The 27,044-nt window shown below is 36.7% G+C and overlaps 1 protein-coding gene across 1 annotated transcript in view; it reads right to left on the reverse strand.

Moving 5' to 3' along the window:
• Positions 1 to 20,750, reverse strand: part of ARHGAP24 (Rho GTPase activating protein 24) — a 671,369-nt gene extending 650,619 nt beyond the window's left edge. Inside the window, exon 1 of the mRNA XM_058719598.1 lies at positions 20,731 to 20,750. The gene's annotated coding sequence lies outside the window, so the exon portion shown is untranslated. The remainder of the gene's footprint in view (positions 1 to 20,730) is intronic.
• Positions 20,751 to 27,044: the final 6,294 nt, after the last annotated feature.

Here is a 27,044-nt window from a genome sequence, read left to right on the forward strand (position 1 = left end):
GCCTTGGTAAAAACGAATTATATACTCCACCATGATAAAATACCTCTAGACCTTGACCTACGGACAGATAACATTATATGTTTCTTTTGAACAGTTTTTGCAAAGGACCTAATCTCTCCTGAAGCAAATTAGAGAAACATACTTATCAAAAGTAAGGCAGTGGGATTCCTAAAAAAAGAATTTCATGGCTAGGATGAGCACTGGGTATTATATGTAAGTGATGAATCACTGGGTTCTACTCCTGAAGCCAATACTACATTTCAAGTTAACTAACTCGAATTTAAATTAAAAAATAATAAAAAAATAAGATTAAATTAAATTAAATTTAATTTAATTTAAATTAAAAATAAATGAATTTCATAAAAGAATTTACTTATTATTTGTATCCCCTAAAGTACATTTGGAGGCATTATAGGAAAGGGAGAAGTTGTGTTGGTCTGCCTTGTTTAAGAATAATTTCCTTATTTCATTATCATCCTTTGTTCCCATAAAATAAATGTGATTGCATCATTACATGGTCAGTGCCTGAAGTTTCAGTCCACAGTGGGAGTTCTCCAAAATCTCATATAACACCATACTGCTGTCTTTTCTGATTCTGAGTCCTATTTTTTTTTTTTCTGTTCTGTTTGATATAGAATTGGAGACAAAAATGACTCCTATTAGCTCTTGGAAACAAATGTCATTAATTAATGTATCTACAGAGCAATAAACAGATGCAAGTAAAAATAAAGTTAAATTTTTTTGTATATTTCATTTTTTAGGCATTATTGAGTATAAATATAAATGATGAATAAATAAAAAAGGAATGAGGAAAACTACATATGCATACTTTAAAATAACATATTAAAATTTTTATTGACATTCTAAAACTTTTAGACATGTGCCAGTTTTTAAAATTTTTGTAAAAACTCCAAATAAAAGACCTATATTTAATGACCCTATTAAAGTGTATCACAAACTTGAAATGTAGTATTCATATTTCATTAATTTTTTTAAAAACATTAGAGAGGAAATTGATAGGTATAGCAGTCAGCTAAATAGTTTCTAATTTGTAATAAATGAGACAAACCTCTTGCAAGGAAATACAGCTTCAAAATCAAATCAATATCCCATTTTAGCTAATTTTTTCTCCACTAAAAATGAAATTAGTAGTGTCAGCCTGGATGCCAATATTTCAACTTAATCTGAAAGTGCTACTTTCTGAAAGTAGAATGTTTGTCAGTAGCGCCAAAATGGACTGGGAACTTGCTATCAGGTTAGCCATCAAGTCATCAAGTCTTTTATTTCTTCCAGAAGAAATTATACCTCTCTAGTGAGAATACAATTTATTAACTAGCATCTAACAGAAGTAATCAGATACACCTTTCTTAGTCTCAGTCAAATTACTGAGAAGTTAAATATAAATCCTAAATTGAGTATTTAGTCATACAGCCACAACCGTTGCATTTGCAAAAAATGGGCTTCTAGGCTAGACAAAAACAATAAATATGAAACATAACCAAACTCATTACCTAAGTCACCTCAATCAATGGCCAGGACTGCGGTGGCAAGCCACAATGGCAGAACTATCAGCCTCTCAATATGGCTGAATAAGCATCAAATAGACCACATCCCAACCAAAGCAAATCCATAACATTTAGATCAGAGCGACACTCAATGGCTGTGTAAAAAGTGTTGGAAGATGATTATGCCAACACTTAACCTGTTTGGTATGAACTAGAATTTGCATAAAACTATGCATGATATTGTGTTGCAAATAACACATCTACACTACACGATGAATCTAAATTTCTCAGGTTGGACAGAAAAGCTTGAGGTTACTTTTCCCTCTTGTTATTGATCTAATGTCAACCTCTCTGAGTTTATTTCCTGCCAAAATGTGGCCAAATATTGGGCAGGTTAGGAAGCTGATGTTTTTTAAACACTGGGCTTCATTGAGAAAGAGTTCCATCAAAAATCACAAGTAACTGTTCATAATGTCTCATGACACTAGAGAAATAATATTCACTGAAATTAAAGGGAGCCCGTCTGAATTTGGTAATAGAAAATGGTTTTAAATGGATCCTCTATAAACCCTTGAATGTTTCTGAGTAGGAAATACTCCATAAAAAATACCAAAAGTTAAAAAATAATAATTTACTGTTACAAGAAATGAATTATTTTACTTGTCTTATAGGCAGTGAACTTATGCTCAGCTTTTTACTCTTGTTGATCTGGAAAGAAAAGAACTTGACTGATCTGTTCTTACTCTTGACTCTTCCTGCCTTCATTTTCTAGTTTGAATAAGAACCTCTTCTGCTGAAGTGTTTAATACACATATTTGTATTTTTATGATATGCTATTGAAACATTTTCATTCACCCATTTGCTTACTCTAAAAACAATTTTTGTTATTGGGCACCTGGTCATTGTCAGGCAATGCCTTGTTATCTAGAAGTTGTGTTTTAGAAAATGCCACCTGATCAAGGCCAGTACCTACTTTGTGGGTGCAGTATAAATTGAAAAATGTGAGGTTTCTTGTCAAAAGTGATTAAGAATTTTAAGAGCACTACCCAAAGGCAGGGCAACTACACAGACTGCAAACCCGTGACACATCCCCACATGTAATTTTTAGCACTGAGCCTTCTTTACTCTTTTCCAGTATGAAAAAATATCATGATTAATGTGCATTTAGAATGCTTCAGAAATTGTGGAAAAAGCAGATGGGGAAACCAAACCTTCACTGGAAGTATGTGTATTGGTACTTTTTACACATTTCTTTATTTATTGAATTCAGAAGCACAAATTGCCAGGAAGGACCGGTAATGTGTTTGCATAATGTTGTTATCAAATACTTCATTTTTCTGCTTACAGAACTGAATACTTACTTCAGAGACTAAGAAGCACAAGATGTAGACTCTGTAATTTGATTCTAAATCCCATTCCACATTAAGAATAATACCTGCCTGGGTGGCTCAGTCGGTTAAACGTCCGACTCTTGATTTAGGCTCAGGTCATGATCTCACAGTTCATGGGTTCGAGCCTGCCTCTCTCTCCCTTTCTAAATAAATAAATAAATAAATAAATAAATAAATAAATAAATAAAACTTAAAAAAAGAAGAATACGTTTTTCTGATATGGATAAATAGCTAATTAAACAGCCTGTCTACAAGACCTGTAGTGTCAGGTACACAGGTACTGCCAACTGTAAGCACAGCAGAGGAAGACCTTTACCTCTGGAAAACACATCATAGCCAGAATAAGGTTAATACAAACTCAGGGAGCCTGGGTGTCTTAGTCAGTTAAGCATCAACTTCAGCTCAGGTCATGATCTCACAGTTCCTGCGTTTGAGCCCCACATCAGGCTCTGTGCTGACAGCTCAGAGCCTGGAGCTTGCTTCAGAGTCTGGTCTCCCTCTCTCTCTCTCTCTCTCTGCCCCCCCTCAAAAATAAATAAAAATGTTAAAAAAAAAAAGATTAATATAAACTGGATTTGATTAGTTCGACAATATTTAATTGAGCACCTCCAGTGTATCAGGTACTCTTCCAGGGGAGTCAGGTTGTACAGCTTTGACCAAAGCAGACAAGTCTTTGTCTTCATGGAGCTCAAGTTACAATAATTGTTGCATAAAAAATAATCCAAAAGTTGACACCCATGTGTGAATATGTACCCTTGCTTTACAACGTATTTTAAAAGAATTTCCTCTTCTCAGGCAAATACCTTTACTTCCTGTTTGTTTGTTTACTTATTCATTCTCCCAAAATTCACCAAATTAAGATCCAGGCCCTATGCTAGGATTTAGAGTTGGGGCTATAATTACATAGTTTCAGTTGTAAATTATGTGATTATTATAAGAAAAGTAACTTTGCAACCGGGCTTCTCTCACTATTTTCCATTATCTATGCCTTCTAAAAACTTAATTGTCCTATCCAGAGATTTCAAATATATAGCATCTAGAACACCATTCTTCTCTTTTTGCTCAAGACAAAAATCACTATGAATCTGGGCTTTTCTCCGACTGAATTTAAACATAGCCTCAAAATTCTGCAAAGGTTAACCCCTCAGCTTTCCACAATCAATCCTATAATTGTCCAATGAGGTGAAATCTATTTGCCATTGTTGGTTGAACCAAAACTTCAAAACCCACAGTTGATTTCTGAGTTGCCTGGGTGGCTCAGTTGGGTAAGTGTCTAACTCTTGATTTCAGTTCAGGTCATGATTTCATGGTTCATGAGTTTGGGCCCCACATTGGCTCTCAATGTTGTCAGTGTGGAGCCCGCTTCAGATCCTCTGTCTCCCTCTCTTTGCTCCTCCCCTGCTCACGCTCTCTCTCTCTCTCTCTTTCAAAAATAGATGATAGATAGATAGATAGATAGATAGATAGATAGATAAGAGTGCCTGGGTGGCTCAGTCGGTTAAGCATCCGACTTCAGCTCAGATCATGATCTCAGGATTTGAGCCCCGCGTTGGGCTCTGTGCTGACAGCTCAGAGCCTGGAGGCTGCTTCAGATTCTGTGTCTCCCTCTCTCTGCCCCTCCCCCACTCATGCTCTGTCTCTCTCTGTCTCTCAAAAAAAATTTTTTTTAACGTTTATTCATTTTTTTTAGAGACAGAGAGAGACAGAGCATGAGCCAGGGAGGGGCAGAGAGAGAGGGAGACACAGAATCTGAAGCAAGATCTAGGATCTGAGCTGTCAGTACAAAGCCCAGCGCAGGGCTCGAACTCACAAACTATGAGATCATGACCTGAGCCAGAGTTGGATGCTTAACTGACTGAGCCACCCAGGCGCCCTGAAAAATTTTTTTAAGTAAATAAATAAATAAATAAAAACATTAAAAAAAAATCCCACAGTTGATTTCTGAATGGTAGGCACAATATTTAGGAAGAATGGCAAATCTACCAATAAGTTGTATTGCTGAAGGTAAGCTAACTACCATAAGTAACAATTCCAAAATCTCTGGCTGAACACTGTAAAAATTAATTTTTTACTCACTTTACAATTCTAAGCAGAATGTCAAAGTGGCCATGGCTCTAGTCTATGCAGCAATTCAAAGAACAAGTTTTGTTTTTGCTTTTCCAATCTAATGTCTCTATTATTCCCTGCAGCCTTGAAATCTTCCACTGAATCCTCCTTCAAGGCTGTGTGAATGGATACAGGATGTGACGGATGATAAGAGAGCTTTGTGTCAGGCCTCTACTGGGCATATTTTATTTTTGCCCACATCTTTGGTCAGAACTCAATCATATGACTATGCTTCCCAACTGAAAGGGAGACTGGAAAGTATAGTCTATCTATGTGCCTAAGAGAAATATAAAATGAGGTTTGGAGAATATATAGCATATCTCTACCACATCAGCCTCAAGCAGGATGAAATGGTAATGCATTTTATAAATGTGAACTTAATTTACCAGCAATAAATAATTCTCACCTTGTAGCACTCAGCTACTTAATAATACTTTAAACTTGTTAATGACCGGTACTTCTAAATTCTGCTAAATCTGTTAAGACACTCCATTGTCATGAAAATACTATTATTACCTGGACCAATAGTTACTGTTAGAAAATTTTTGTTTGCAATTTTATTACAGTTGTGATATTTTTGTGGTCTTTTTTTAAAATTTTGTCTGTATGAGCCCATTGAACTTTGCCGTCCTATGTAAACACTGGTCCAAATTCGAAGAAAGCTGTGTCCTTTCTAGGTCAATCTGGGTTTTCAAATTCAATGGAGTTCTAGGAATCTGGCTTGATATTCTTTATCTGGGGCTAGTTAGGCCTGTCAACCTGTAACAGACTACTTGAAGCTTCCAAAATATTATTCCCCAATTTTCTCAAAATTGGAATCTGAGAAATGATAGAGTATATTGATGCACATTTTGAAATCCACAGACCACATTTGGCCCTTTTAACTTTTTGGTGGAGCTCAGAAATGAGGCTTGGAGAGGGCCAAATTCTACTATTTTTCAGCCGTTAGAAATGACTTGTTAATATTTTGCAGCTCTATTCCTTGGGTCTGGCTATTAGGGAAGAATATGTTGATTGAAATTACTGGGCAAGCAATATAAGAAACGATCTGCTCAGTGTGGAATATAGGAGAAAAAAAAAACAGCAGGTGGCAATGTGTATGTGACAGGCTGTTTTCTAAATAAATAAAACATAAAATACTTCTATGGCCATTGGCAAGAGGAAGAAAAGTGGCTGATGAAAATCATATGTTCCAACATAAGAGGCCTGGGGAATAATATTTTTTAGATTAAAAACACTGCTGATTTTTTTCCCATTTGCAATGGGAAAATCTTGGTTTGAAGAATACAATATCAAGAGTCCTGATATGATACAACACATTTTCAGTTAAGTGGTTTAGAAAGCTAGTAAAGAGGCAAAATATAGCAATTTCAAAAATAAATTTTAATTCATTTAAAGTGTTGAGAAGTCTCAACACTTCTTCATGATAGCATTTTAATGTAGTTCCTGAAATTTAATTCAAAAGAGAAACTCTTTATTCACAGAGAAATAATAAAAGAAATAGTACATGTATTTTTACAGATACTGAATTTCCTGATTAAATACATAATCAATAAAATTTGTTTTATTTGTTTCAAAGGATAATTTTTCCTGAGTTGACATTCAAGCAAAGCAGTGAGCTTACAACTGATCCAATCCAATGCCTTCATCATAAAGGCAAGAAAACAGATAACTGGAAGAGTTAAATATTTGCTCAAAGTCACAAAATGAACTTCTACAACTGAAACTAGAAGGTAAGTCTACATCACGTGAATCCATAGTTCTTACTACTGAAAATAATAAGCTCAGGATGTCTGGCTGGCTCAATCAGTTAAGCATCTGACTTCAGCTCAGGTCATGACCTCATGGTTCGTGAGTTCAAACCGGGCACCGGGCTCTCTGCTGTCAGCACAGAGCCCACTTCAGATCCTCTGTCTCCTCTCTCTGTGACCCTCCCCTACTTGCTCTGTGTCTCTCTCAAAATAAATAAACTTTTGAAAAATCTTTAAAAAAAGAAGAAAGCAAATAATAAGCTCAGGTGAGTTTTTTTAAGTGTCGATTTGTGTCTATAGCCAGCAGGTGATGGCAACTAATTACAATTTTTACATATTCTAATTTGTACATAATTAACACTAAATTACATTTTAGGTATGAACTGTAATTCCAGATATACAAAATAAAATGAATACCAACTCATTAAATCTTTGCCCCTATTGTTTTAAGTATAATTACCTAATACCTATGCAAATATGGAATAGATCATTTTAACACACACAAAAAAATGTGAGGATCCTGATAGTTAATATTAAAGACTGGGATAGGTCATCCACTGTTCAAAATTCAGAGACATGAATCTAAGAGGCTTGCATGATGGAATGTAGTCAATTTAAATAGTTATAAGCTACAATAAGGGTTAGAGGAGAAAAATTAATATAATAGTTACTAAAATTAGGGAAACTAATATTAGTCTTATAAACTAAATCACTTCTGTAGCACAGATATAAATTATTAGCCAGGTACACAACACATTTACAGGGATGGGATTAAATTCTTCAAAATGCAATAATAGAACAGAATTCCTCTGAAGTAGTAGCAACTAATGAGAAATGGAAAGAACTGAAAATGTACCTTGCAGCAAATCTGTATGGCACTCAAATCCAATATCTTTGTTTATAAAAAACATGTTCCTTACCCTTGAGGGTAAATTCTTTAAGGAGTTCATGGTCTATTTGGGGAGACAAATGTGTTTGAAATAATAAGTAACACTTCTCACTTTTCCAGTATTTCTGACTCACTCCTCCATTTGTGCAATAATCTGATCTTGCAGTATATAATCTTCAAGGAAAACTGGTTTACTGTAGAAAATATAAATATTTTTAAGTTTCAAAAGCCTAACTTCTGACAGGACTCAGGGCAAAGGAGAAACCCAATGAATTAGACCTGAATTTACTGTCCCAAAGATAGAAGAAAAACATGCCCGGATTGAAAGAGAAGAAATTAAGTAAACAGGAAAGGAAGAAGTAGTTAGTTATAAGAGATGATACATGGGAGTTCCAGAAGATGGCAGCGTAGGAGGACGCTGGGCTCACCACGCGTCCTGCTGATCACTTAGATTCCACCTACACCTGCCTAAAGAACCCAGAAAACCGCCAGAGGATTAGCAGAACGGAGTCTCCAGAGCCAAGCGCAGACGAGAGGCCCACGGAAGAGGGTAGGAAGGGCGGCGAGGCGGTGTGCGCTCCACGGACTGGCGGGAGGAAGCCAGGGCAGAGGGGCGGCTCACCGGCCAAGCAGAGCACCCAAGTCTGGCTGGCAAAAGCGGAGGGGCCGGACGGACTGTGTTCCGACAGCAAGCGCGACTTAGCGTCTGGGAGGTCATAAGTTAACAGCTCTGCTCAGAAAGCGGGAAGGCTGGAGGACAAAGGGAGGGAGAGCTGCTGAGCCCCCAGACGGCAGAGCTCAGCTTGGCGGGGAACAAAGGCGCTCGCCAGCGCCATCTCCCCCGCCCATCCCCCAGCCAAAATCCCAAAGAGAACCAGTTCCTGCCAGGGAACTTGCTCGCTCCGCGCAAACACCCAACTCTGTGCTTCTGCGGAGCCAAACCTCCGGCAGCGGATCTGACTCCCTCCCGCTGCCACAGGGCCCCTCCTGAAGTGGATCACCTGAGGAGAAGCGAGCTAAGCCTGCCCCTCCTGCCCCTGTGCACCTTGCCTACTCACCCCAGCTAATACGCCAGATCCCCAGCACCACAAGCCTGGCAGTGTGCAAGTAGCCCAGACAGGCCACACCAACCCACAGTGAATCCCGCCCCTAGGAGAGGGGAAGAGAAGGCACACACCAGTCTGACTGTGGCCCCAGCGGTGGGCTGGGGGCAGACATCAGGTCTGACTGCGGCCCCACCCACCAACTCCAGTTATACACCACAGCACGGGGGAAGTGCCCTGCGGGTCCTCACCACTCCAGGGACTATCCAAAATGACCAAACGGAAGAATTCCCCTCAGAAGAATCTCCAGGAAATAACAACAGCTAATGAACTGATCAAAAAGGATTTAAATAATATAACAGAAAGTGAATTTAGAATAATAGTCATAAAATTAATCGCTGGGCTTGAAAACAGTATACAGGACAGCAGAGAATCTCTTGCCACAGAGATCAAGGGACTAAGGAACAGTCACGAGGAGCTGAAAAACGCTTTAAACGAAATGCAAAACAAAATGGAAACCACTACGGCTCGGATTGAAGAGGCAGAGGAGACAATAGGTGAACTAGAAGATAAAGTTATGGAGAAAGAGGAAGCTGAAAGAAAGAGAGATAAAAAAATCCAGGAGTATGAGGGAAAAATTAGAGAACTAAGTGATACACTAAAAAGAAATAATATACGCATAATTGGTATCCCAGAGGAGGAAGAGAGAGGGAAAGGTGCTGAAGGGGTACTTGAAAAAATTATAGCTGAGAACTTCCCTGAACTGGGGAAGGAAAAAGGCATTGAAATCCAAGAGGCACAGAGAACTCCCTTCAGACGTAACTTGAATCGATCTTCTGCACGACATATCAGAGTGAAACTGGCAAAATACAAGGATAAAGAGAAAATTCTGAAAGCAGCAAGGGATAAACGTGCCCTCACATATAAAGGGAGACCTATAAGACTCGTGACTGATCTCTCCTTTGAAACTTGGCAGGCCAGAAAGGCTTGGCATGATATCTTCAGTGTGCTAAACAGAAAAAATATGCAGCCGAGAATCCTTTATCCAGCAAGTCTGTCATTTAGAATAGAAGGAGAGATAAAGGTCTTCCCAAACAAACAAAAACTGAAGGAATTTGTCACCACGAAACCAGCCCTACAAGAGATCCTAAGGGGGATCCTGTGAGACAAAGTACCAGAGACATCACTACAAGCATAAAACATACAGACATCACAATGACTCTAAACCCGTATCTTTCTATAATAACACTGAATGTAAATGGATTAAATGCACCAACCAAAAGACATAGGGTATCAGAATGGATAAAAAAACAAGACCCATCTATTTGCTGTCTACAAGAGACTCATTTTAGATCTGAGGACACCTTTAGATGGAGAGTGAGGGAATGGAGAACTATTTATCATGCTACTGGAAGCCAAAAGAAAGCTGGAGTAGCCATACTTATATCAGACAAACTAGACTTTAAATTAAAGGCTGTAACAAGAGATGAAGAAGGGCATTATATAATAATTACAGGGTCTATCCATCAGGAAGAGCTAACAATTATAAATGTCTATGCGCCAAATACCGGAGCCCCCAGATATATAAAACAATTACTCATAAACATAAGCAACCTTATTGATAAGAATGTGGTCATTGCAGGGGACTTTAACACCCCACTTACAGAAATGGATAGATCATCTAGACACACAGTCAATAAAGAAACAAGGTCCCTGAATGATACATTGGATCAGATGGACTTGACAGATCTATTTAGAACTCTGCATCCCAAAGCAACAGAATATACTTTCTTCTCGAGTGCACATGGAACATTCTCCAAGATAGATCATATACTGGGTCACAAAACAGCCCTTCATAAGTTTACAAGAATTGAAATTATACCATGCATACTTTCAGACCACAATGCTATGAAGCTTGAAATCAACCACAGGAAAAAGTCTGGAAAACCTCCAAAAGCAAAAGCATGGAGGTTAAAGAACACCCTACTAACGAATGAGTGGGTCAACCAGGCAATTAGAGAAGAAATTAAAAAATATATGGAAACAAACGAAAATGAAAATACAACAATCCAAACGCTTTGAGACGCAGCGAAGGCAGTCAGTCCTGAGAGGAAAACACATTGCAATCCAGGCCTATCTCAAGAAACAAGAAAAATCCCAAATACAAAATCTAACAGCACACCTAAAGGAAATAGAAGCAGAACAGCAAAGGCAGCCTAAACCCAGCAGAAGAAGAGAAATAATAAAGATCAGAGCAGAAATAAACAATATAGAATCTAAAAAAACTGTAGAGCAGATCAACGAAACCAAGAGTTGGTTTTTTGAAAAAATAAACAAAATTGACAAACCTCTAGCCAGGCTTCTCAAAAAGAAAAGGGAGATGACCCAAATAGATAAAATCATGAATGAAAATGGAATGATTACAACCAATCCCTCAGAGATACAAACAATTATCAGGGAATACTATGAAAAATTATATGCCAACAAATTGGACAACCTGGAAGAAATGGACAAATTCCTAAACACCCACACTCTTCCAAAACTCAATCAGGAGGAAACAGAAAGCTTGAACAGACCCATAACCAGCGAAGAAATTGAATCGGTTATCAAAAATCTCCCAACAAATGCAAATTGGTGCAGCCACTCTGGAAAGCAGTGTGGAGGTTCCTCAGAAAATTAAAAATAGACCTACCCTATGACCCAGCAATAGCACTGCTAGGAATTTATCCAAGGGATACAGGAGTACTGATGCATAGGGGCACTTGTACCCCAATGTTTATAGCAGCACTCTCAACAATAGCCAAATTATGGAAAGAGCCTAAATGTCCATCAACTGATGAATGGATAAAGAAATTGTGGTTTATATACACAATGGAATACTACGTGGCAATGAGAAAAAATGAAATATGGCCTTTTGTAGCAACGTGGATGGAACTGGAGAGTGTGATGCTAAGTGAAATAAGCCATACAGAGAAAGACAGATACCATATGGTTTCACTCTTATGTGGATCCTGAGAAACGTAACAGAAACCCATGGGGGAGGGGAAGGGAAAAAAAAAAAAAAAGAGGTTAGAGTGGGAGAGAGCCAAAGCATAAGAGACTGTTAAAAACTGAGAACAAACTGAGGGTTGATGGGGGGTGGGAGGGAGGGCAGGGTGGGTGATGGTTATTGAGGAGGGCACCTTTTGGGATGAGCACTGGGTGTTGTATGGAAACCAATTTGACAGTAAATTTCATATATTAAAAAATAAATAAATAAATAAATAAATAAAAAATAAATAAATAAACATTAAAAAATTAAAAAAAAAAAAAAATCTCCCAACAAATAAGAGTCCAGGACCAGATGGCTTCCCAGGGGAGTTCTACCAGACGTTTAAAGCAGAGATAATACCTATCCTTCTCAAGCTATTCCAAGAAATAGAAAGGGAAGGAAAACTTCCAGACTCATTCTATGAAGCCAGTATTACTTTGATTCCTAAACCAGACAGAGACCCAGTAAAAAAAGAGAACTACAGGCCAATATCTCTGATGAATATGGATGCAAAAATTCTCAATAAGATACTAGCAAATCGAATTCAACAGCATATAAAAAGAATTATTCACCATGATCAAGTGGGATTCATTCCTGGGATGCAGGGCTGGTTCAACATTCGCAAATCGATCAACGTGATACATCACATTAACAAAAAAAAAAAAAGAGAAGAACCATATGATCCTGTCAATCGATGCAGAAAAGGCCTTTGACAAAATCCAGCACCCTTTCTTAATAAAAACCCTGGAGAAAGTTGGGATAGAAGGAACATACTTAAAGATCATAAAAGCCATTTATGAAAAGCCCACAGCTAACATCATCCTCAACGGGGAAAAACTGAGAGCTTTTTCCCTGAGATCAGGAACACGACAGGGATGCCCACTCTCACCGCTGTTGTTTAACATAGAGTTGGAAGTTCTAGCATCAGCAATCAGACAACAAAAGGAAATCAAAGGCATCCAAATTGGCAAAGATGAAGTCAAGCTTTCGCTTTTTGCAGATGACATGACATTATACATGGAAAATCCGACAGACTCCACCAAAAGTCTGCTAGAACTGATACATGAATTCAGCAAAGTTGCAGGATACAAAATCAATGTACAGAAATCAGTTGCATTCTTATACACTAACAATGAAGCAACAGAAAGACAAATAAAGAAACTGATCCCATTCACAATTGCACCAAGAAGCATAAAATACCTAGGAATTAATCTAACCAAAGATGTAAAAGATCTGTATGCTGAAAACTATAGAAAGCTTATGCAGGTAATTGAAGAAGATATAAAGAAATGGAAAGACATTCCCTGCTCATGGATTGGAAGAATAAATATTGTCAAAATGTCAATACTACCCAAAGCTATCTACACATTCAATGCAATCCCAATCAAAATTGCACCAGCATTCTTCTCGAAACTAGAACAAGCAATCCTAAAATTCATATGGAACCACAAAAGGCCCCGAATAGCCAAAGTAATTTTGAAGAAGAAGACCAAAGCAGGAGGCATCACAATCCCAGACTTTAGCCTCTACTACAAAGCTGTCATCATCAAGACAGCATGGTATTGGCATAAAAACAGACACATAGACCAATGGAATAGAATAGAAACCCCAGAACTAGACCCACAAACGTATGGCCAACTCATCTTTGACAAAGCAGGAAAGAACATCCAATGGAAAAAAGACAGTCTCTTTAACAAATGGTGCTGGGAGAACTGGACAGCAACATGCAGAAGGTTGAAACTAGACCACTTTCTCACACCATTCACAAAAATAAACTCAAAATGGATAAAGGACCTGAATGTGAGACAGGAAACCATCAAAACCCTAGAGGAGAAAGCAGGAAAAGACCTCTCTGACCTCAGCCGTAGCAATCTCTTACTCGGCACATCCCCGAAGGCAAGGGAATTAAAAGCAAAAGTGAATTACTGGGACCTTATGAAGATAAAAAGCTTCTGCACAGCAAAGGAAACAACCAACAAAACTAAAAGGCAACCAACGGAATGGGAAAAGATATTTGCAAATGACACATCGGACAAAGGGCTAGTATCCAAAATCTATAAAGAGCTCATCAAACTCCACACCCAAAAAACAAATAACCCAGTGAAGAAATGGGCAGAAAACATGAATAGACACTTCTCTAAAGAAGACATCCGGATGGCCACAGGCACATGAAAAGATGTTCAACATCGCTCCTCATCAGGGAAATACAAATCAAAACCACACTCAGATACCACCTCATGCCAGTCAGAGTGGCCAAAATGAACAAATCAGGAGACTATAGATGCTGGAGAGGATGTGGAGAAACGGGAACCCTCTTGCACTGTTGGTGGGAATGCAAATTGGTGCAGCCACTCTGGAAAGCAGTGTGGAGGTTCCTCAGAAAATTAAAAATAGACCTACCCTATGACCCAGCAATAGCACTGCTAGGAATTTATCCAAGGGATACAGGAGTACTGATGCATAGGGGCACTTGTACCCCAATGTTTATAGCAGCACCCTCAACAATAGCCAAAATATGGAAAGAGCCTAAATGTCCATCAACTGATGAATGGATAAAGAAATTGTGGTTTATATACACAATGGAATACTACGTGGCAATGAGAAAGAATGAAATATGGCCTTTTGTAGCAACGTGGATGGAACTGGAGAGTGTGATGCTAAGTGAAATAAGCCATACAGAGAAAGACAGATACCGTATGGTTTCACTCTTATGTGGATCCTGAGAAACGTAACAGAAACCCATGGGGGAGGGGAAGGAAAAAAAAAAAAGAGGTTAGAGTGGGAGAGAGCCAAAGCATAAGAGACTGTTAAAAACTGAGAACAAACTGAGGGTTGATGGGGGGTGGGAGGGAGGGCAGGGTGGGTGATGGTTATTGAGGAGGGCACCTTTTGGGATGAGCACTGGGTGTTGTATGGAAACCAATTTGACAGAAATTTCATATATTAAAAAATAAAAATAAATTAATTAAATAATTAAAAATAAATAAAAAATAAAAAAATAAAAAGTAAATAAAAATAAATAAATAAATAAATAAATAAATAAATAAATAAATGACTGACAGACTTGCTGGGGAAAAAAAAAAAAGAGATGATACGTTTGTTGAGCCTAAGACAGTGTAACCAGGCCTCAGGGAATCCTGTTGTTGAAAGAAGAATCAGTACTCAGAGGCCACCTTGCCTCCAGTGGAGTTCCAATTTAAGTCATCTTATTCTGTAATATACGTGGTAACCTCAAAGAGCAGCTGCATGCCATTGTGATGGTTATGGACTCCACAATTCTAGGGGATTACTATTCACATAGATACTGACATGAATGGAACCCTCTGGAGTAGTGTCACCATATACAACAACCCGAGAAGCCTTTTGGAGCCAAGGTAGCCCTTGAAGACTGCCCAGTCCTTATCCATGGTACATCACCTATGCTGAGACGTCACGTTATCTATCCTTCTTGCTAGTATCTGGTGACCTTCTTTGATTGCTGTCAGCACTTCAACCACTGACCATAAAATAGGCTGCACATGCCCTAAATATTTACTTAGTCCACCAAACAACCTACCCTCCATTCAATATTCAACTGAACATTGAATTCAAAATTCAACTACAAAATGCTATAATACCATTATAGACAAAAGAACAAAAGCTTGAAATGCCTGTATTGGTGGTGAAGGATTGGGAAGATTTTTAAGAACTGTCATCTAAGTTGAGTTTTAAAAGTTGAGGAAGTTTTGCAGCTTGCTGATAGTTTACTATAACAACAAAAATAACAATTTTTATGTTCTTTTAAGTGACAATCGTTCTAAATGCTTTGGAAAAGAATAGTATGGGATAGTGATATACCATTTAAAATAAGAATATACACATTGAGGAGCTCCTGGGTGGCTCAGTCGGTTGAGCGTCCAACTTCGGCTCAGGTCATGATCTCGCAGTTTGTGAGTTCGAGCCCCGCGTCCAGCTCTGTGCTGACAGCTCAGAACCTGGAACCTGTTTCAGATTCTGTGTCTCCCTCTCTCTCTGCCCCTCCCCCACTCATGCTCTGTCTCTCTCTCTCTGTCAATAATAAACATTAAAAAAATTTTAAAAAAAAGAATATACACATTGATTAAAAATGAAGTCTTTGGGATCAGGCTGCCTAAATTTGTATGCCTGGTATCCACTTCTTAATAGCTCTGGAATCTTGGGCAAATTTCTTACCTTCTATGTGCTTCAGTTTCCTCATCTATAAAAAGTAATGGCATGGGAGATATAAAAAAGATGCAAATCAAACTTCTAGTGATGAAAACTACTATATCGGAGGTAAAAAATACACTAGATGGAATAAACAATGATTTGGACATTACAGAAGAAAAGATTAGTAAAATTGAAGGCATAGCACTAGAAACCATGAAAAATGAATCAGCAAAACAAAAACAAAAACAAATAAAGAGAACATCAGTGAACTACGAGACAGCCTATGAAGTGTATGATGTAATTGTAAGTAGAGTCCTTAAAGAAGAGTGGAGACAGAAGCAATCAATATTTGAACCAATGACTGAAAAATGTCCAAATTTGACTTAAAAATATATTTATAAGCTTATAGATCCAAGGATCTCTATTAACCCCCAAAACAAGAAACAAATAAACAAAAAAATACTATCGAGGCACATCAAAATCAAATTGCTTAAAATAATGATAAAGACAAAATTTTAAAAGCAGTCAGAGAAAAAAAGACACAGCACACACAGAGGAACAAAGATGAGAAAGAATGACTACAAGTTTCTCATTAGAAAAAATACAAGTTGGAAGACAGTGGAGTGCTGCCTTTAAAGTACTGTCATACTAAAACAAAAATATCTTTAAAACTGAAGGGGAAGTTAATGTTTCTTTCTCAGATCAGAAACAGGCAAGCATGACCACTCTCACTAGTTCTATTGAAATTTGTCTTAGAGGTGCTAGGACGTGTGGTAAGACAAGAAAAGTAAATAAATGGCATACAGATTAAAAAGTAGTAAGTAAACTATCTTTATTTGCAGATGACACAATGACCATGTAGAAAATTCTATGGAATCTAACAGAAAGCTACTAGCACTAATTGGTGAGTTTTGCAAAATTGAAGGATACAAGAAAAATACATCAATATCAATTATATTTTTATATACTAGCAAAGAGCAATCAGATATTAAATTTTAATGCCATTTGCAATAACCTAAAAAATAAGAAATGCTTAGAAATAAATCTGTCAAAAAATATGTAAGACCTATACACCGAAAACTAGAAAGTATTGCTGAGAGAAATTAAGAAGACCTAAACAAATGGGAGGATCTACCATGTTCGTGGAACAAAAGATTCAACATTGATAAGATGTCAATTCTCTCCAAATGGATCCACAGTTTCAATGTAATCCTAATCAAAAGTATAGCATGCCTACTTATGAAGATCAATAAACTGATTCTAAAGTTCATGTGCAAATGAAAAGGACCAAAATAGCTAAAACAACTTTACATAAGAAAAACAAAGTTTGAAGACTTAGATTTGGAAGTTCAAAAGTTGTATAAAGCCACAGTAATTAAGACAGGGTAGCACTAGTGGCAAAACAATAAACTATGCTCAATACTTCACCCCACATATAAAAATTAACTCAAAAGTTATTACAAACTTAAATGTAAAACCTAAATTTAAAAACTTCTAAAAAAAACCATAGGAGATAGTATTTGTGACCTTGACCTAAGCAAAAAGTTCTAAAATATAACACTAGTGGCATAACCCATATTTTTTTAACTGATGAACTAGACTTCATAAAAATTAAAATGTCTGCTCTTTGAAAGACACTGTAAAGATAATGAAAACATACCATAGGTTGAGAAAATACTTGCATACAGAAAATATTTACTAATCATGGGATTAAGGACTTGTATCTAGAATATATATGACTTCCAAAACTAAATACAAAAACAATTTGAATTAATTAATTAAAGCAATAGTTTGAACAGACACTTCGCCAAGGAAGAGATACAGATGGCAAAAAAGAACATGAAAAGATGGTCAGTATCATATGTCATTGGAAAAAATGCAAATTAAAGACACAATGAGCTACCACTACATACCTATTAAAATTATCAAAACTAAAACACTGAACATATCAAAGGTTGGCAAGATGTGGTGCTACTAGAACTCTCATACACTGTTGTTGGGAATGTAAAATGGTAGAGTCACTTTGAAAAACAGTTTGGCAGTCTCTTAAAAAATTAAATACACACCTATCATATGACTCACCCATCCTACTCCTTAGCGTTTACCGAAGAAAATGAAAGAAGACGTCCATAGAAAGACCTGAGCATAATTGTTCATGGAAGCTTTATTTGTAGGAGTTAAAAGCTAGAACCAACCCAAACATCCCTAAATAAGTGAATGGATGAACAAATTGTAGTACATCTATTCAGTGGACTACTACACAGCAGGAAGAAGATGTGAACCACTGATACATGCAGCAACAGGGATGAAATGCAAAATAATTATGCTGAGTAAAACCCAGATTAAAAAGAATATACAGTGTATGACTCCATTTACATACAGTTTTTGAAAATAGTAGCTAATTTGTAGTTCAAGAAAACAGAGTAGTCATTGGGTATAGGCTGGGGAAGGCAAAAGGGAGGAAATTCCAAAGGGCATTAGGAGACGTTCAGTTGTTTTTTTTTTTTTTAACGTTTATTTATTTTTGAGACAGAGAGAGACAGAGCATGAACGGGGGAGGGTCAGAGAGAGAGGGAGACACAGAATCTGAAACAGGCTCCAGGCTCTGAGCGGTCAGCACAGAGCCCGACGCGGGGGCTCGAACTCACGGAGTGTGAGATCGTGACCTGAGCCGAAGTTGGCCGCTTAACCAACTGAGCCACCCAGGCGCCCCTGGAGACATTTAGCAGTAACAGATGTGTTCATCATCTTTACTGTGGTGATGGTTTCACTGTTTATACCTAGGTCAAAACTTATCAAATTATGTATTTTAAATATGTGGTGTTTACTGTGTGCCAATTATGCTTCAGTGAAGCAGTTTAAGGAGATAAGAATTTATAGCACCACCAAGACGACCGACGGTGGAAAGGCACAGTAGAGACAGATTTCTGCTTCCCAGGGAACACAAGAATTTTTCATAAATTCATAAAGTAGAAGCCCTCAATCACTCTCTGCATACATGACAACTATGTAAGGAGACACACAAATACACATATTTTCTTTTCCAATCACCTAGCTGCCAGAAAGGTAATATAATGCCAGGATAAGCATATTGAACCTTCATTAAATACAAAGACGTATTCTTTTTTCTCATGGTAGCTCACTGAAAATTAAACACATGCTACTGGATGTGGCCTGTCATTCATCCTGCTGCTATTGTGGGAGTTCTCAGGCAGCTGAGGCCACAGAGGGCAAAGATGCCAACAATTTACATATCATATTAAGCATGTGATGACAGAATTGCCAGGCAACTTTAATTTTCAGCCAAAGGTGCAGAATAGAAAAGGAAAGTGCACTTAATGTGTTTCATGGGGACATATACATGACAGAGCATTCCAGAAATTCCGTTGTTTAAAATAAATATATAATCTGGATAAAGTCTCAAAAAACTGCAATGGTGTTGCCTCTGGGAAATAGAAACAAGACAATAAAAGAAAGGCTTATGTTTGGGAATGGCTTTTTATATGCTTGGAAGTTGATGTCATGCGCACAGCATACATTTTCAAGAGAAAAATAAATAATAAAAATATTTAAATGAAGCACAGCTCTGCCACCAGGATTGTTGTCTCTGGGTCAATGCCAGGGAATGGGTCTGGCACTGGAGCTCCCCTCTTCAGGTCAAAATAGCTCTCTCTCTCTCTCTTTAATCTTAATTTAAGTTTAAATTTTTATTATATTTTAATTTACTGCTGCATCTACAAATTCTATTTGACATATTAAGATGTTGTACCACTTGGAAAGATAATTGGGGAATGGTGGCTGGTAACCTTCTAATTACAAATGGGGGTGAGATCTAAATTATTAATATTCAGTGTCTAAATTATAATATTCAGCCAGGGTCACACTGGCTATAATAGTTGTGGAAACAAAGGTTAATCCAATAGATTGTTTTTTCATCTGTAACTTCAGGGCTGGCTTTATCCTTGTGTGTGGTTATAGCTAATTTACATTCACTTGGCATCTTTTGAAAATGTTCACTATATACTGCATTAATGTCAACTGTTTTCCATATAGAAAGAAAATGTTAACTGTTACCATCTTCAGACATGTCACTGAAAGATATTTTTTCTCTATCATTTAGTAACTTTGCATTCTATTAGAAAAGTTTCCAAAATGTTAGCAGGCATCCATTATCAGGTCAAATACCTTTTACTTTCAATTTTTCATATGTATAAGTGAAGAATGGTATAAATATTCTTTGTTCTATTTTCTTCTTGACAAATTCTACTGGATAAAAAACTGCTAATATTTAAGAAAACCTAATTAGAGATTTTATACATGTATAAGCACTCATAAGAAAAGCAGCATCTGTCTTTAGCCACTTTTTTAAAAAAGGAAAGAAAGAAAAAAGAAATTAAAAGAACATAAGAGACATATGTTAAATTATTCTTTACAAGTCTGCATAAACCCAGGTTATACATAATAATGGTATAATCTCCTTTACGGTTCCTGTTAACTCTTTTTAACAATAATATATTTTCAGCAATGTGTTGCTTTTGTTTACTACATCATCAAAGGGACCTGGGTATACAAATCAAATTGGTCAATGGCTAAAGTTCAAAGAGCAATTATTGGGCCAAATCTATTACCAATTATTCTCAAATATACCTGGCTTCAAAACCAGACTTCATCACTGACTAACTCTGAAAATTTGAACAACAAACATAAGATCTATGGCATAAGCATCTATGATACTCACTTCTCTCATCTATAAAATGGGACAGTAACCTAGGCTTATTGTAAATTTTAAACTAGACTATTTATATAAGATGCTTGGTATATGGTAGGTATTCAATTCATGTTCTTACCTTACCCTTCAGAATTATAAGCAGCAGACCCAACTCAGCCAGTATTCTAAAAAGGAAAAAGAAAATTGAAACATTTTCTGCTACTGATTCAATCTTAACAAATGTGTTTGGTTTAATGGGTCAATACTAGATCACACACATATGTTTATACAGTTTATGCATTCAGTAACTAGGTCTTATGCATTCTATTACTGGAAACATAGTTTCAGAACATCATTCTCATAAATATATGTATATTTATTTATATAAAAACTTTGTGGGAAGTAGTTCCATATCAGCTACATAATATGATTTTGTGTATGTTTGAAAATAGTTTTTAAGTTATATGTTATTATTTAAATACCAAAAGACTTTCTAAGACCTAGAAAACCATTCACAATCATTTGAGCATACTGAGACAGTAAAGGAGTAATTTCACAGAGTTAGGTTGAGAAGTCGCACCCTGGCTACCCAGAGATTTTAGCACCTTGGTTAAAAAAAAAACAAGACCCAAAGTGATTAACTGGTAACCTGAAAATATCCTTTATAAAGACATTCTCCAACCAACTCTACAAAAACATACCCCATAATGAAAACATACTTTATAAATATTCTATACACAAAAAAAAGCACGGATACTCATCAATCTTAAACAACCACAATTACACCGTTCTTAATTCAACAAACTTTTATTGGTGCCTGTTAGGTACCTAGCTTTGGAGACCCACTCCAAAGAATCCACTTTCAAAGAACCCACTTTCTAGTGGCTAAAGCTGTTACGCATGTAAACAGGTCATTGTGGTAGCAGGCAACTTATGTTGTGATGAGGCAGACACTAGACTGGTATAAGAGAGGCACCTGGCCCTAAGTCTAGGCATGAGGAAGTCTTTTTCTTTTTAAGTTTTTAATTTTAATTCCAGTAAAGCTAGCATACAGTGTTATATTAGCTTCAGGTGTATAATACAGTGATTCAACAATTCCATACATCACCCAATACTCATCACAACAAGTGCTCTCCTTAATCCACATCACCTATTTCACCCACCCCCCCTCTCATTAGCATCAGTTTGTTCTCTATAATTAAGGGTCTGTTTCTTGTTTTGTTTCTCTTTTTTCCCCCTTTGTTTGTTTTTTAATTTCTTAAATTCCACATATGAGTGAAATCATATGGTATCTGTCGTTCTCTGACTTATTTTGCCTAGCATTATACTCTCTAGCTTCACCTCACACCTGTCAAAATGGCTAAAATAAAAAACACAAGAAACAACAAGTGTTGGTGAGGATATGGAGAAAAAGGAACTCTCATGCACTGTTGGTGGGAATGAAAACTGGTGCAGCCTCTGTGGAAAATAGTATGGAGGCTCTTCAAAAAATTAAAAATAGAACTACCCTGCCATCCAGGAATCACACTACTGGGTATTCGCCCCCAAAATACAAAAACACTAATTCAAAGGGATACATGCACCCCTATGTTTATTGCAGCATTATTTTCAATAAGCATGAGGAAGTCTTTAGGGACAAGATAGTGCCTTAATTGTGTCCTAAAGGATGAGAAGTTAGCTAAGCCCAGATGCAAGTAAAGAGTCATCTAGGCAGACACCCCAGAACCCTATCTAAATAAAGAGCGGGGTTCTGGATGAAATGCAAATGAACTATTTGAAAATCTGCCTTGTTGATATTAGTAAGGAAGCATTAAAATGAAGCACAATTTCTTCAGTCTGACAAACTATTCCCTTACCATCTTGAAAGTGTAAATATGAGCTGCTGTAATCCTGACTGAAAATGTCACCACAATGCAATTCAATCTTTATTAATCCAAAATTGTCAGGTAGCATATTTCAGGAAGCTGTATAAACAACCACCAACAACCAATTTGGCAAGCAAAATTAGAAGATTTACTTCATGAAGAGAAAGCTTGGCATGTGTTAACTAAAGGAAGAGTATGCATCCAAATGAACTCATTAACAAGAATCTAGCAGCTGGCAGATTACCACTATGAAATGAAGGGCCTATTGAAATGTAAACCACAAGAGAAAAGAGTTGGACAAGTGGTAAAAGGCACAAGAATATTTCCCCAAAATATTCCAAAATACATCAATTGGCATTGCTTGATTTAAAAAGAATTATACTTCCCTCAATACAGGAAGTTCCCATATTAAAAGAGAGGTCCAGTTTTATACTTCCTGCTTTTTACATTCACTAAATTGGACTTTATGTATTTAGGGTCTAGATGTTTTTAGACTCAGAGCATCAACCATTGTAAGTGACCAAATCAATCCAAGTGTTTTAAAAACCCATAGGCATAGATATCCTGTTCATTAGAGAAAGAATGTTATCAGGATAAAATCTGAGGTTTTCTCACATCTCTAAATCACCATTGGCACTTACTACCAAATTTCAACCTCAAAACAAATATATGTCAGTGTGTGGTACTCCCAGTTATCAGTGAATACTGAAGATTCCCCTTTACCTAAAAATCACACTCTTTAAATGCTCCCTTTCTGTTAGATGACTAGATCAATAAAGAGATCCTGCAGTCACCTCATTATATTATATAATGCATATTCTGAGCATGTCCAATTTATATATTTTTCTTCAATATAAGTATTCATTATTTGCTACCATGCAGGAAAAAAAGTTAACCATAAAATCCAATATTGCTTTAAGTTTATCATCTCAATATGCTTCCATATTAGTTGTCCGAAGCATTACAAAAATAATTTCTGTTCTCATTACCCTGCATTGAAGAATATATTGTAAACAAAACATTTCATGAACAGGTTAGGCATATAGTGAAAAATTAGCCTTTGAGTTGAATTATGTCTGCAAGCTTAAGAGATATGTCATTATAGTTTGACATTCTATGGAGCTCAGAACTCGTATCCAAAGATCTCTACAAAGTCATGTTTTTGGCCTCTACTATGTCTAGGAACAAAACTTTTCATGATACATTCTTTATGTGAAAAATAAAGATGTGTTTCCAATGGTGATAGAATTAGGTAAAATATTTCCATTCATGGAATTCATGAGCATTCACTTTGCTGCCTTTTATCTTTAAATGAAAATGTCAGGCCTCTAGAAATGTATGTTGTAACAAGACCATGATTTCTCTTTTCTTTGTAATGTCTCACAGCATGCAGTGCAATGTTGTGCAATTAGCAAATGATCTATAATCATTAATGGTCTAAACTTTTCTAATTTAAAAGTAAGCCTATAATCAGTCTCATCAAGTGTGAAATGCTTGGCAGGAATCCAATGTGCTCAAGGAAGAGTTGTCCAGAAGTTACTCTAGTCACCCTTCCAGAGCTTCATCTTGACACTCCTATCTCTGTTAAATAAATAACAGATTGGGGACATTTTATGTATTTAACTTTTCACCCAAGACTATTGGAGAGTGACCCTAAAGGTTTGCAGGACACTGGTTTGTAATTTTTCTACAGTAAAAATTTAATTTCTTTCAAATTGTTGCAGATTCTCTGACAGCTGAGCTCTGAATTGCATCTGTTTTATTTTAAGCTAGTCATTCTTGAATTACTTCCTTTGGAAGTATTTGTGATTAGGCAATTTCAGACAAGTCTTAAGATGCATCCCTCTTACATATCTCCTGCCTCATTTCTTGTCACCTTCTCCGAAACCTCACCCACAACTACTACAACACATACACACGGTCTCAGTCATACAATACAAATGACAGACTTGCAGCCTTTTTTGCACCCTCTCATATCTACATTCCTTTACCACAGGGAGTCATTTGAGAGGTTTAAACACAGAAATATGTAAACATACTGAAAGGTTAGTTTCCAATTAGGTTTAATGAAGTACCTATCTTCTGTGCTCTCATAGTTCCAAGAGCATATTTGCCAAAGATTTCAGGAACCACAAAACCCAGATCCTCAAAATCCACATCTTCTCCCTCCAGATCTTGAGCTCTTTTTACTAATTGTTCCCTTCAAGATGTTCTACCCAAAATTGTGTGAACCCAATAACATCAGAAGAAATTTTCTCTTCCAGGAAAAATAGAGTAATGAGGGATGGACTTATCTTTTTTTTTTTTCTGAAAGAAAACTTTAAATGGATAAATATATGAAATGACAATTCTCAAGATATTGAACATCAGACAATAAAAAACAGGTGATTTTTAAACACAGGAAATCGTGTCATCTTAGTGACTAGAGAGCTTTACAGGTCATGGTTCAGGAAGCGAGAACCTATGCCTGGTAGACTCATAAGAGAAGAGGACACTGGGATTTCAGGAGAGTCACGGCAGCTGGAATTCAGAGAGAGCAGAGCTGCAAAAAGAGAGTGTACCAAGAGCTGAAGCGCATCCCCCTCCTGTCTTTGGCTGAGTCCTGATCCGAGCCTAAGTGTGAGGAATCCACTCAAGGCCAAGGAAAGAAACATCCAAAATGATTAGAGGGAAAAAATGCCAAAGTTCACACAGAGCCATGAACAGTTCCTCGTCCCAGCAGCCAGGACGCATAAATTACAGGACACTGATTATAGTATTTAGAAGGGCTTTGCCTCAATAATGGAAAAAAGCTGCCCTAGAATCCAGGCAGCTCTCATTCTACATAACAGTTTCAGTGAAAGGCTCAAAAGGAACAAATGGTTTCCAAGTAACTTACAAAAATATCCAGCAGCCAACAAGGTAAAATTTGTAATGTATGCCTTCCAATAAAAAATTAGCCAGCATGTGAAGAAATAAGTAAATTTCACCCATGAGTAGAAAAAAGTTGATCAGTTGGAATTGACCCAGAAATTATGCAAATGATCGGGGCGACTGGGTGGCTCAGTCGGTTAAGCATCCAACTTCAGCTCAGGTCCTGATCTCACAGTCTGTGAGTTCAAGCCCCGCGTAGAGCTCTGTGCTGACAGCTCAGAGCCTGGAGCCTGCTTCAGATTCTGTGTCTCCCTCTCTCTCTGCCCCTCCCCTGCTCATGCTCTGTCTCTCTCTATCTCAAAAATAAATAAAAACATTTTTAAAAAACTTAAAAAAAAGGAAGTATACAAATGATAAAATTAGTAAACAAGGACAATAAAACAGTTATAACTGCATTCCATATGCTCAGGAAGTTAGAAGAACTGGGAATGTTAACTGGAGACATGGAGATATAAAAATACACTCAAATAAAACTTCTAGAGATGAAAACTACCATGCTTGCAAAGTATTAAAATCACTTAAGTATAAAGACACAAATATACTAAGAGCAAAAGGGCAAGTAATCTCAGAAGAAATTGAGACATTTATCATTTCTACAAAAATTTTTTGCCCTGACCAAAAAATAATTTCTTAAAAAGGGTATGTCTTCAAAATTTCACAAAATTGTAGATTCATGCTTCTATTTCTCATTTATTTTCAGGATTTCAGAAATAATAAAACAACACAAATTCAATAAAACAAGACAAATTCATCACCTCTAATCCTAGTTTTCTTTTCTTTGTGATAGATTAGCAAATTAGACATCTGTTTGCATCCTATGAAAACTTTCAACAAGAGAAGTCAGTGGAACTAGGAAACCTAATATCTATTCAGAAGTACAACCTTGTGCAACATTTTGGCAGATGCTTTGCAAACTGAATAGACACAAGTCAGTCAATTTCCCTTTATTATCCATAAATATTGTGTAAAACTAGACATTTCACTCTACCAATCTTGATTTATAATTTTATGCAAATTATATTGATTTGCATTAATTCTAAACTACTCAATTACAAATTATTAAGCAAAGATATTAAATATTGTAAAGAAAAACATAATTAACAGTAATCTCTCCAACAAAACTATTTATGCTTATAACAAAAATGTTGTAAGAAAAGAGTACTCTATTTTATCAAATAATGAATTACAAAGATCTAGGATTACAGATAGACATAGTACTATAATTTAGAAGTATAAATATAATTTCTAGACTATTTAAAATGTTTCTTTAGATTTTTAGCTCTAAAAAAATGCTTTGCAGAAAATGATTTAAATATTTTCTCACTATAGACACCACAATTTTAAGATGATTGGGCACCTTTTTTAAATTCTTTTTTTTTTTTTATTTAAATTTAGGGAGTTAACAAACAGTGAAGTCTTGGATTCAGGAGTAGAACTCAGTGATTCATCTCTTACATATGACACCCAGTGTTCATCCCTAAAAAGTGCCCTCCTTAATGCCATCACCCAGTTAACCCATCCCCCTATCCCACCCTCCAACAGCAACCCTCAGTTCGTTCTCTATATTTAAGAGTCTTTTATGGTTTGTCTCCCTCTCTGTTTTTATCTTATTATTCTTTCCCTTCCCCTATGTTCATCTGGTTCTGTTTCTCAAATTCCACATATGGGTAAAATC

This window comes from Neofelis nebulosa, chromosome 3 (genome assembly GCF_028018385.1).
Source record: "Neofelis nebulosa isolate mNeoNeb1 chromosome 3, mNeoNeb1.pri, whole genome shotgun sequence".
NCBI lineage: Eukaryota > Metazoa > Chordata > Mammalia > Carnivora > Felidae > Neofelis > Neofelis nebulosa.